This window comes from Canis lupus, chromosome 15, assembly GCF_003254725.2.
Source record: "Canis lupus dingo isolate Sandy chromosome 15, ASM325472v2, whole genome shotgun sequence".
In the NCBI taxonomy this organism is placed as follows: domain Eukaryota; kingdom Metazoa; phylum Chordata; class Mammalia; order Carnivora; family Canidae; genus Canis; species Canis lupus.
Genome location: NC_064257.1, coordinates 31428043 through 31441434, shown reverse-complemented (window position 1 = coordinate 31441434; position 13392 = coordinate 31428043).

Genomic DNA, 13392 nt, shown 5'->3' with positions numbered 1-13392 from the left:
CTGCCTGTGTCTCTGCCTCTCTCTCTCTCTCCATGTCTCCCATAAATAAATGAATAAAATCTTAAAAAAAAAAAAAAAAGAAAATGTAAAGTATTCTATAATGACAAAAGACCAATCAATGGTTGCCTGGCTATGCCAGGGCTCTGAGGGAGGGTGACAGGTGTGATGAAGTAATGACGGGATCACAGAGAAACTTTTTGGGGTAATATGTAAATTATTTTGATGATGGTGATCCCTTTATAAGTGTATACATATATTAAAATGTATCAAAATTTACACCTTAAATATGTAGTTTTTATGCAAATCCTTAATAAAGTCCTCTTAAAAAGTTGGGCAAAAATATAATAGGGAAAAGCTAACAAACGAATATAGGGGGTCACAATTCAATAGTTATATCATAAGAGCATTTAACTCAGGAGATGTCTTTAAAATCTACCCTCCTATAATATGTACTCCATTATTGCACTGCAAGAATTGTTGATAAAAAACAACAAAAACAAATAAACAAAAACACCTTATAGAGGATTAACACTAAAGCGCAGAATTAGAAACATTTTGAGGTTCTCGACCCATCCTTATACTCCTTTGCAATTTGAGGGTTGTTCTAAATGCAGAATGGTTTGATTACTCCAACATCTGCAGATGTTTAATAGTTTCTTCCTTTCTCAGACTAGTGTTTATCAAACTGCATAAGAATTACGTGCTTATTTTATATACAAAATAAAATCGTGTACACAGGAAATATGACCAATTTAGGAGGGTTTCAAGTGTAACTAGGGTAAGGTGTGATCTCTGCCTTACAAGCATGAATGCAATCAAAATCAAAGCCAAAGACATTAAATTAGACAAAGAGTTACTTTATTGCAATGGGAATATAATCAGAATGATAAGACTGTAGTGAAGAACCATTGTTCCATCAAAGTTATACAAATATATGGAAAATAATAGCGAGAAATACAAAGAAGTAGCAGAAAAATATAGTAGAAATTTGAGACTTTCTCTGTCCTTCCAGGTAATTTAAATCTTAAGGAGTGGTCAGATCAATTCAAATGTGCACTAAAGAAAATATATGATATAAAAAAAAGAAAGAAAAGAAATTATATAAGCTCTATTTTCAAAAGGCTGATTTTTGTTTGTAGTACATTTAGTAATATAAAATATTTTTTATTAGTCATTTAAAAGTGTAATTTAATATTATGAAACTTGATTTTTAGATATGTTTGGCTCTTCTCTGGAGACTACCATTTGTGTTCATTTATTAGCATTTATATTTGCAATCCTTAGCACTGGGTTTGGGAATGCAGATGGCATCAGACTATAACTACTGCTGTCTAACAAACCCTTCTAAACCTCAGTCATATACCCCCCCAAAAAATGGAACTTCATAATTTTTCTGTAATGGGTATATGGGCTGGCAGTTCTGATATTTCACCTTGACCCATGTATGCAGCTTCATTCAGGTGGTTAGCTGGGACTAAATACGTAGGAAAGCCTTACTTTTCAGGCAGTCATTGCTGACTTTTAGCTGAGGTACTTTAGCTTTTCTGCATGTAGCCTTCCATCCTACAGTATTGACTAGCTTCTGTTATGCAAATCCTTAATAAAGTCCTCTTAAAAAGTTGGGCAAAAACACAATAGGGAAAAGCTAACAAACTGTTAGCTGTTTGAGCTGTTCTCAGGGCAGCTCAAAGTGGCCACTAAAACACTCTCAAGGTCCAGGCTTAGGAATTACTTTCTGTTGGTCAAAGCAAGTCACAAGGTTAGCCCACGTTCAAGTGCATGAAACCAGGAAGAAAGGAGGCCCTCAAGATTCTTAGAGACTCTTATGGCAAACAGAGACAGAAAATGAGACACTGATTTAAATCTCTCAGAGGACATTTTTTAAAAGATTTTATTTATTTATTCATGAGAGACACACAGAGAGAGGCAGAGACACGGGCAGAGGGAGAAGTAGGCTCCCTGCAGGGAGTCCGATGTGGGACTCAATTCCAGGACCAGGATCACACCCTGAGCTGAAGGCAAATGCTCAGCTGCTGAGCCACCCAGGCATCCCTCTCAGAGGACTTAACAAAGAAATCGTATTGCTACAGCCTTGAATAGATCTTTGTGTCCTGGGCTCATTTTATGCTGAAGACTTTTTACTGCTAATCAGAATGATGCTTCTAACACAACATGCTCTGGACCTCCTATATTTTTTTAAATTCTAATTGCAAATCATTTCCTTCTTTAATTCATCTTTTCTTCCAAACCTTATGAATACCTCAGCTAAATGAAACCAATCTGACCTCTCAATATTCTCCCTGTGAATATCCTTAATCCATTCCTGTTTGTTACATGTATTTTCCTCTTCCAATACTTGTGTTAATTGTTCCACTGCTACATCACATTGGCTGTCCTTTCTCTAACCTCCAACTATCCCTTTGCCATTTTCCCTGTCTTTGCTTATAGATTTCTCAAAACTTTTCCAAGTTGTACCTGCCACCCAGGTTTCAAAGCCAACAATTATTTTAAGGTTATGTTATAGTAGCTCCCAATTTTAATATGGGTTTCTGTAGTTGTTAAGTATTGTTACAAAACAAACCATACCATGACATTGTGGCTTAAACTGCAAATATTTATCATTTCCCCTCATCCTGTAGGTTGGCAGGTGATTCCCCTATTGTTTTACTTGGCTACTCTCAATGGCTGCTGGAGGACGAACTGGGCTATTTGGGAAGGAAAATGAGTTTTCTTGTACCCTTCTGAGTTCTTGCTGAGGACCTGGTGATAAAAGAGATGAAGAAGATCAGCAAGAAAAAAATAAACAGAAGTTTATTAATATGTGTGCCTCATATATGATGAAAGATAACAGAGAAAAATGAGTAATTCAAAGAAGTGGTTTGGAGTTCAGGCTTAAATGGGGGAGAAGAGACACAGACCTGTTAGGAGAGAGTAAATAAATGGCTATGTATGGATCCTTAAGAGAATAGATGAGAGACATGATAGCTTGTGACAGTTTTGTCTGGGTGCAGTGTCTTTTTTCCTATAATAAGAGATCATCTTTCTTGGTTGGTAAAACTCTCAGGGAGGGAATTTATGACAATTGATCTTTTGGAGGATCTGTCTTTAGGTGAATAAGAGGAGTTCATAGAAAGCCTCTCTCTGTGTTTGCTGTTTTTCAATGCCCATACTTCAAAATAATCAATATGCTATAGTGGCATGTTTGAGGACAGCATATTTTCTACCCTTAGCCATAAGGTATCATATGGCCTCACTCACCTATCTGAAAGTTGGTGCTATGTCTCTTTTGTGACAACACAGTTCTCTGGGCTGTCTCTTACCTTTCAGTGAGCCAGACCACCTTTCTTATAAGAATTAAACTTCATCTCTTCATGCCAGTTGCTATAAAGAATTGGGGGCCTTATTTACTAAATACCAAAGATTAATAAAGTCACAAAGATGTCTGGAAACATTGCATTCTTACTGATACTGATTTAAAAATACAAATACTAAAAGAAAGAATAATCACAATTTTTATCTCTAGCTTTTACAGAAATAAAAATAAATAGCAAACTTCTGAAGAAGAAAGCAGCTAGTCCCTCACATAAGCTATAGTTTTATTTTTTTCTGTTAATGACTTGACTCAATATTTTGGTTTTAATTTTCTTGAACAACTTAGGTGTTCCAAAGATGGGAACTATCATAAGAAAAGTTTTCTGGCACGGAAAATTCTACTTTTCATAATAAAACCAGAGAAGAACAAAAACCACAGATTTCTTTAGTGCTGCTGAAGCACAGTATGATTGAAGGTGTCACAAAAATTATTTGGTCTATATACATGTAATTAAATATACACAGAGAAATTTAAAATCAATTTAACATTCTATTATATTCAATGTTGGAAAGTAGTCTCCCATCTCCTCTGCATATAATCATCATTTTTACATATTTTATCTTAGAGTAAACTTTTTTTTTTTTTTTTGCAATTTGGCTTTATTTACTCAATACTATCCTTGTAAAGTTTATACACATTGACATGGGTAGCATTAGTTAATTTGTGTGTTTTAATTAAAGTGTCCCATCTTGCATAATATATTTCAAATGACTTATACATTTTTGTATTGATAGCATTTCAAAATGTGCTATTATGATAGACCCTGTTATAAATACTTTGTTTATATCTCCTTGCAAAATGTTGTCATGGAGTGGAAGTGCTGAGTTGTGGGATTAGAACATATTCAAGTATCCTAGATATTGCCAAATTCTTCTCTCAGTGATTGTGACACATTACATTTCTACCCACCCAAAGTGTACAGCTTTTCCAGAAGGTCCACATAATCTCCCAGTACTTGAAATTACTGGGTATTTTGTTTTTTTAAAATTTAAATGTGTGAAGTAATGTCTCAGAGTTTTTAATGGGAATTTTCCTTTTAACCCTTGGTCTTGGGTTGTTTGCCTTTTTCCATTGATTTATAAGTCTTTATATAGACTGCTTTGCCAATTCATTGTCAGTCATGTATGTTACATTAGTCTCTTAGGCTGTGACTTGAATTTTAACATCAGCCTTAAGTAATTCTAAGCAAGTGGCCTATGGTTCAAACTTTGAGAAAAAATATTCATAGCTTGGAGTGAAATATAATGTCCTTAAAATGCTAAGATTCATCTGGAAATTAATCAACAGAGGTGTGATATGAATTTCTCCTCTGTGATCCAATCATCTTTATAAAAGTATACGTATGATATAGTAACAATAAATGATCAATTGACTTATTAGTAATGTTACATCTTGATGGGCATGATACTCCTACACCCAGTCAGTAATATTTGTCTAGACATTGAAAAGTCTTCACTATTTCAAGGTATTCTTTTTTTTTTTTTTAAGATTTTATTTATTTATTCATGAGAGACAGAGAGAGAGAGAGAAGCAGAGACCCAGACAGAGGGAGAAGCAGGCTCCGTGCAGGGAGCCCGATGTGGTACTTGATCCCGGGACTCCAGGATCATGCCCTGGGCCGAAGGCAGGAGCTAAACCACTGAGCCACCCAGAGATCCCTCAAGATATTCTTAATGTAAATAAGGAGTATTGATTTAAAATCATTCATTTATTAACCAATCATTGATCCAGACTTCGGCATGCCTGGCACTGTACTCATTACTCAGGATAAAGAATGAAGAGTATATTCAACTTGCTCACTAGCACCTTTTAGTCTGGAAGAAAAAAACCCAAAATATGAATACTTTGAGTATAGTTTGTGTAATGCAAGTGTTGTTACTGAAGACATAATAGGATCACTTATGTAAAGTTACAAGATCAACTAATGTTAACGGGAGATGGTACCTAAATTGAACCTTAAAGACTAATGTGACCTTAATTGGTCAAGTATTTCAAAATCACCCTAATTATCTCAATCTCTTTTGATCGTTTTACAAATATAAGATTTATAAGTATCACTAAGGATCTATTGAGTTCATATACTAGAGGTTGGGGACCTGGAATATGTAGTTTTGAAACCCCCCAGGTGATTTTAAAAATCGCTTATTTGTTGGAACTATTAAGTTAGACAAATGAGAGGTAAAAGCAATTCTTAGCATAGAAAGAGAATAAGGAAGATATGAAAGTGATTAACCTGAGCATGACTTGAGGATTCCAAGTAGATCAGGATGGCTCTTGTGAAAAGTGCGAGGTGGAACATGGTAGAAGAAAAGCCTAAAAGCTAAGCAGAAACCAAATGGATAATGCAATTAGTAAAGAAGATGATATATAATAGATGTTCACTAAGTGATGGTGAGTGATGACTCACCAATAAATAGGTGAGTCATTATGACTTTATATGCCTTGTTTAGAGTTACATGTTTATCTTGAAGTTTATGAGGGACCAATGATAGATTTAAAGGAGAGTAGTGGAAATCAACATTAAATTAACACAAATGAAATATTGTAAAATGACAAAAAAAAAAAAAGCCCACATTTTGTTTTAGTTTCTTGAAGAGTCTCTGGAGCTATGACCAACATTCATAAGTGATGGTTTTCCTAATTTTTATTAATCTTCTATTGAGAGTACTTAGACTTAGTACAACTGCTTATAAAATTTCATTAAACCCATTGACAGTAGAAAGAATTCAAACCTGACACAGAAAGGACTAACTGTCCTATTTCCCACCTATTATGAGAAATATGACATGCACCACTGGGGGAAAATAATTATCATAATTTTGTCATTGTAATGAATAATTTAAACATATAAATGATATTCTGAATATTTTATTTTATAATGCACCATATCATTTCTTTTAGTTTGGACAGCATGCCTTTTTCCCTCCAAATTCAGTTTCTGAAATGCTATACTTTGGAAGACTACTTAGCTGATTACAAAAGTAGAAAAAAAATCCTCCTAGCCCTCCATGAACAGTAGGTAGAAAAAGAAAATAGGAAGGAAAAATAGAGTAAGATAGAGAAGAGATGACAAGTGGGAACTACAGTTACCATGAACTTTAATTAATGCACTTTTCAATGTGCCACCAGGGCTCTGGTGTAAAGGAGTAGCTTAGAGGCCAAGGTATGTGATTTAGTCATTTGGAGTGACTCCCTTCCCTTGGGATGGATGCCACTTTAATGATAAATCACTTTAAGTATTCCTGAGAAAGCAGCCTCAGAGAGCAGATGCCTGGGAAGAGTATGAAATTAACTCAGGACCCAAGTAAGTGAAGGACTAGGGGAATCTGGTCCTGCAAACCAAACAGGTTTGGACCTAGAACAGAAGACCCTGTCATCAACAACTCTTTATCTTCAAGCTAGCTGTTACCTGGAAAATAGGAGTTACCATCAGTATTAACTCTATTTTTAAGATGAATCTCAAACTTCCTATTGCAGCATAAAAGGTCTTTCTCAATCTGCCTTCAGATCCTCTTCTTCAGATGGCTCCTCATCCTTTGCATCTATTCTTGTAAAGCTTTACTACATGCTCAGTTACAACACATGATCTGCCTCTAATTGCTATGTCTTTTTATATGTTCTTCCTTTGCTTGGCAGCATTTTTTAAAGTTCTCTTTTATCCTGGGATAACAGTTACTTGTTTTTCCAATTTATCTATCTTTATTTACTCCACAATGAGTTATAGGCTTTTCTGCATGTTCTCATAATACTCAATGCTCTTTGCAGATCAATTTATTCAACTTATTTGATTGAAGAGCTCAAAAATAAAGATACTCCACTTTATTCTAAACTTGGGATTATCAGTTCAACATGTTTAGGGCATGAGTGGAGGATACAACTAGCAGAGGACCAGATAGAAGAAATAGAGAATGGCAAAGGTATGGATTTAGATGTGGCATGTCCTCCACAAAAGAACTTTATTTTTTTGGTTAAGGTTTTACTTATTTATGGGAGAAAGAGCAAGGGAAGGAACAGAAGGAGAGGGGCAAGCAGACTCCACACTGGAGCATGGAACCTGATGTGGGGCTTGAGCTCACAACCCTGAGATCATGATCTGAGCCCAAACCAAGAGCTGGGTGCTTAACCATCTGAGCCACCCAGGCCCTCCCACAAAAGAACTTTAATACTCTGATTTTTTAAATATATATATATATATAGCTTTCCTTGATAAACAGAATACAAACATAAGTCAAATGTAGTTTGATTTACAGCTACTACTTTCTTGAGATCGCTATCATATTTTTCTTTTTTTCATTTTATGACATAAAGCTGGCACAAAAGTGGGATTCATAAATATGAACCAATAAAAAATGACTGAATGTATGGATGGGATTATTTCTGATCTATAAGAGTCCCAACTTTCTTGGTTCTACATATAGACACATCAGTTAGTTGATAGACTGGGAAGCACCACAGAGAAATAAAAGTACGTGAGGATGATGTTTAAATATTTAGTATCAGGGGGACCCCTGGATGGCTCAGCGGTTTAGCACCTGCCTTCAGCCCAGAGCATGATCCTGGAGTCCCAGAATCGATTCTCACATCAGGCTCCTTGCATGGAGCCTGCTTCTCCCTCTGCCTCTCTCTCTCTATCTCTCTCTCATGAATAAATAAATTTAAAAAAAAATAAAATCGTAAATAAATAAATAAATAAATAAATATTTAGTATCAGATAGATACAGGGTTAGGACCTTGAATATTACAAGTTACAAAACGAGGTTTTTAATAAGAACTGGTCTTTAAAAAATACTAAGTTCTAGCCCTAAAAAATAACATAAGATAGGATTTCTAGCAATGAAACAATTAGCATTTGTTAAGATAGTTTCTTTGTCTTTATTTACTTATTAAATTATGATTTTTAAAAATAATCCTAGCAACATCAGGATACTTTTCATATTTCGTATCTTGTATTCTCAAAAGTTAGCATTTTGGAAGGAAGAGTCACTCGGGTGTTGACTTTTTATCCAACTCCTCTGTATCCAACTTTATTCTGAAGATACTTTATAATTATGGCAAACAACACTGTAACTAAAAATTTAAAAAAGCATTAAATTCTAACTGAATATGGTTGCCTGATGAAGATTCTGAGTTGAGCTCTGTTCTCATCATAAAGGACAATGAGCAAATATTAAAGAAGTATTAACTACATATTCCAAGAGTAAATAAATAAATGAATAAATAAATACAAGGACTATCTATGAGGTCAACAAAAGTCAATGTTATTTAATGACGTCTTATAATAAATAAAATAATTTCAGATATGACCAGGAATCTGCATCCTACATTTTGAAAATATAGGGGCTAGATAAAAAACACTGATTTAGCATGACTAAATTAGGTTTCTGGACCCAATTCCAGTGTGTGTGTGTGCCTGTGTGTGGAGTCTTCCCCATATGGACAAGGAATTCTTGGACACTAGCTGGGTGTAATTCAAGTCAAGTGTGACAGTATTTACCTGGAGATGGCATAAGAATCCACAGATGAAGGGTTCAGCCCTACAGGACTACACACTACTCCGGCCCACTCAAGACACCAATCTCAAGTTCAGGTTGACACTTCTAACCAACTGGGTATAAATCAAAAGTTCCCATGACATCCTTGTCAGGTTTTAGTAGTTTGCTAGAGCAGTCCACAGAACTCAGAGAAACATCTTACTTACTAGATCATCATTTTATTATAAAAGGATATGACTCAGGAATAGTCAGATAGAAGAGATGCATAGGGCGAGATACGGAGAGAGTGAACAAAACTTCCATGCCCCCTCCAGGTGTGTCAGTCTCCCAGCATCTCCACATGTTTACCAACCAGAAGCCCTCTGAACCTGGTCCTTTTGGGTTCTTAAAGGGGCTTAATTGCATAGTCATGATTGGTTAAATCACTGGACATTGGCAATTGATTAAATTGTCTCCTCTCCCAGAAGATAGTGGGTGGGACTAAATGTTCAAACCTTTTAATCATGGTTGGTTTTTCTAGCTACCAGCCTCCATCCTCCCTGCTTTCCAAAAGTCACCTCATTAACATAACAAAAGACATTTTGATCACTTTCAGCATTTAGGCTATCCCAAGGGTTTGGGAAGCTGTGATCCAGGAACTGTGGTGAAGACCAAATATATATGAGAAATACATTTTGGTCATCTAAATGACCTTATATATATTTCTTATAAATCACAATATCTTAATGACATTTACCTTTTTGTAGTTTTATTATGTTGGCTCTTAGTTTCTCTTTTCTGAGAAAGGTGTCTCATTGCTTAGACAGATAGTAAGAGTGGCATAATGGGGGTTCAGGGCCCAGCAGCATCTGAGCTCCAAGGGTCCCAAACAGACCAGATTTGACCAACTCATTACTGATAGGTTCAAAAGGCAGGGATAAGTGGTGGTGAAACAAGAAAGGAATTTATTTCAGTGAGGCCAACACCAGAAAGTAAGCAGACTAATGTCTCAAAATCTGTCTCCAAAGTGCTGAAAATACAAAGTTTGTATAAGGAAAATGTAGGACAAAAATCGGTAAGGTGCTGCAAAGGGGTGGTAAGGTCAGGTGGATCATTGTCTTGGGATCAACCAGGCAGTGTGGAGAATGCTTTACCCACTTGGTCTTTAAGCTGGAAAAAACTTAATCAATTAGAAAGTACAGCCTGAGATCAAAGTACAGGGAGTTCAAGTCCTCTTTCATTGAGACATTATCTCCTTCTGAAAGTCCATGCACACACCAAAAACAGACAGGATTAATTAAGTACCTATGTCACTGATAAGAAGGGAGAAGGGCTCTAGCAGAGGATTTACACCTCCTTATATTCCCTTGATTGTTTCATAATTGGCTAAAGTTTAGGGGATTTCTTGTTTGTTTATGTTTTAGAGAGGGGGAGAGAGAGAGAGAGAATCTTAAGCAGACTCCATGCATGATGTGGAGACCGACAATGAACTCAATCCCATCACCCTGAGATTATGACTTGAGCTCAAATCAAGAGTTGGATTCTCAACTCAGCCACCCAGGTGCCCCATAACTTACTTAAAAAAAAAAAAAAAACTATACAGGTGGTCTTCCTTAAGCAAACATTCTGCTGAAAGCACATTATGCATTTACCTGTCCATCAGTCCATGATCACCTTAGCCATTTCTAGAGCCAGGAAACTGAATTAATTCAAGGACTCCATGAAATACACAAAGCAGATCATAGTTCTACTGTGAGTAGTACTAACTAGCTCTCCTAGAATGAATTATTTATGAAGGTAATCAATTCCAAAGGAATGAGGTTGATTTACCCAGAATATACTTCCCTTAGACTACTTGTTTCCTTTTGGTTATTTGATGGCAGCTGGCTATTCATGTTTATTTTAACCAGGTTTCAAAGGTAAGAAAATGTGGGGAGGAGAATGGAGTAAATAGGATTAAGCTTGAAGAAAAGCTGGATAGACATAAGTTCTTGTAAACCCCGGGAGTGAGAAATACTGCCACCAAGATGCGACATTAATTTATTTGCTCACACAATTTGCTGTTAGCTGACAATAAAATCACCATAGCAGGACGTGACACACTCCTTCATTTCTAGATGTTTGATAGATTCAGAAGATTTGAACAGATTTTAGCTCGGCCATTTAGTCCTTACTCATATAGCCACCGCATATGCATTGCTGTGATGACAGCAAGCTCTTTATGTCATAGATTTTTTTTTCTTACACAGCTCTGTACACAATAGATTTTTAATAAAGATGTATCATTAGTAATGCAGAGCAGACTTCCAGGCAAGAGCATGAGTTTAGCTTCTGAACAGGATATTTCAATTCTTCCATCTCTGAATTCTCACACTATTCTCACAAAATAAAAATTTTAGGATTTCCTAGTATATCATGAAATATTTCATTTGATTGCTACAACTTACCATACCATTTTCAAAAGGCTTTGCGGTGTTTCCCTCAAGGTATTCCACTGACAAAATAAATATTTTTGTAGTACTCATTCTCAATTACCTGAAAATTTGGGTAAAATCCAGGGAGAAGTTTCAAATTTGAATTACAAAATACAATCTAGTCTTAAATAAGAGGAAATTAGAGGCATAAAGAGTTTTTAAATTATCTCTTAAATATAAGCCTATATCACTATTTCCTTTAAAAAAACATGGTTTCTATAATTTTCTTGAAATACTCCCTCACTTTATTACCTATGGGATAGTTCTGTCTAAAGCTATATATTAGATAGAGTAGTTTCTACACATAAAGGTAAAATAACTTTATAAGTTGTCTAAGAAATCACACCAAAAATGCAATTCATCAAGACAGCTGACTGATAAAACATATATTTGATATAAAAGTCTTTTACTTGGGGCTCCTGGGAGGCTCAGCTGGTTGGGCATCTGATTTTTTATTTCAGCTCAGGTCATGATCTCAGGGTCCTGGGCTGGAGCCCCACATTGGGCTCTGTGCTCAGGGAGGCATCTACTTATCTCTCCCCCTGCTCCGCCCCTTGCTTGCATTCTCTCTCTTTCTCTATCTCTATCTCTAAAAAATATAAATAAAATCTTTTTTTAAAAAAGATCTTTTTCTTCAAGTCTTTACTTTCAAATTTAGGAGATTTAGATCTCTTAAGGTCTGTACCACAGAAGTTCAAGAGAACTGAATGCTAAAATGTTAAGACCGTAACTGGCAGTTCTATAATATAAATAACATGAAAAGAGCTCAAAACCTTATATTTATCCACAATAACTATCTTATCAGTTTATCCTTAAATCTCCATTCATTCTTTTTAGTGTCATGTATCCTGTCTGGATGGATGGCAGAAACAAGCTAAATTCAGAGACTGAGATTAGTTTTTCAAAGTGTATCTTTATTCTCTCCTTATAGGCAAAAAGCATAGTCCAGGTACTCCTTGGATTGCACTTAGAAATTGTGTGTGTGTGTGTATGTGTGTACAAATCCCACTACACAAGTATACATCTCTCTGTTTTGTTGTTCTTAAGGAGAAACATTTCCTCTTTGGGATGTTTGCTTGTAGGTACATATAGTATTTTCAGGACCCTTGGCTTCACTCATCTTTAAATTGTCTATCCTCAACTCTTGGGAAATGAAGGTTGGTGTGAGTACTCTTAGCTAAATAGGACAATATGTCAAAGCAAAATGATTTTTTGGCAGTAAATAATGACTAGGTAAGGTAAAACTAATGTGAGTGAAAAGTAATGTTATTTAAACCACTAGAAGAATTTTCACGTGCCTTTTCATGTTTTAATATGTGCTGAATAGATTCTTGATAAATGTATGCCCAAAGCCCTTCAGGAAGCTTTACCACTTTCATTATCAAAAATAACAATATAGGGATGCCTGGGTGGCTTAGCGGTTGAGTGTTTGCTTTCTGCTCAGTGTGTGATTCTGGGTCAGGGGATCAACTCCCGAATCCAGCTCCTTGTGAGGAGTCTGCTTCTCTCTCTGCCTTTGTCTCTGCCTCTTTCTCTCTGTGTCTCTCATGGATAAATAAATAAAAATCTTAAAAATATATATATAACAGTTTCAGGGAGACTCTTTCCTAAATATAGCTTCCAGGCAACAGGTTGCTTCTCCTTCTCTGTGTTATACCACTTAACAAATTCTTAAAAATAATATATTCTAAAAATAATGTCTAAAAAAATTCTAAAAAGCAACCTCTCCATGTTTTTAACATTTATAGGTCACGCTGGATTTCAGCAGTGAGAGTAATTGGAGAATCTTGACTAAAAAAAAATATCAACCTCAAAAGTTTATAGTTTGATTTGAGTAAAATGCCACAGATCTTGACAATAAGTTACTATCAAAAAATTGTTTTTCTCTTTCAAATTTTTATTTAAATTCTAGCTAGTTAACATATAGTATAAGATTGTTTTCAGGAATAGGATTTATTGATTCTTTACTTACATATAACACCCAGTGCTCAACATGACAAGTGCCAAAGAAATTAATAAGGGTCCATTTCTACCCAACATTTCAAAAAAGCTCAAATTATGTAATTCTGCAGAC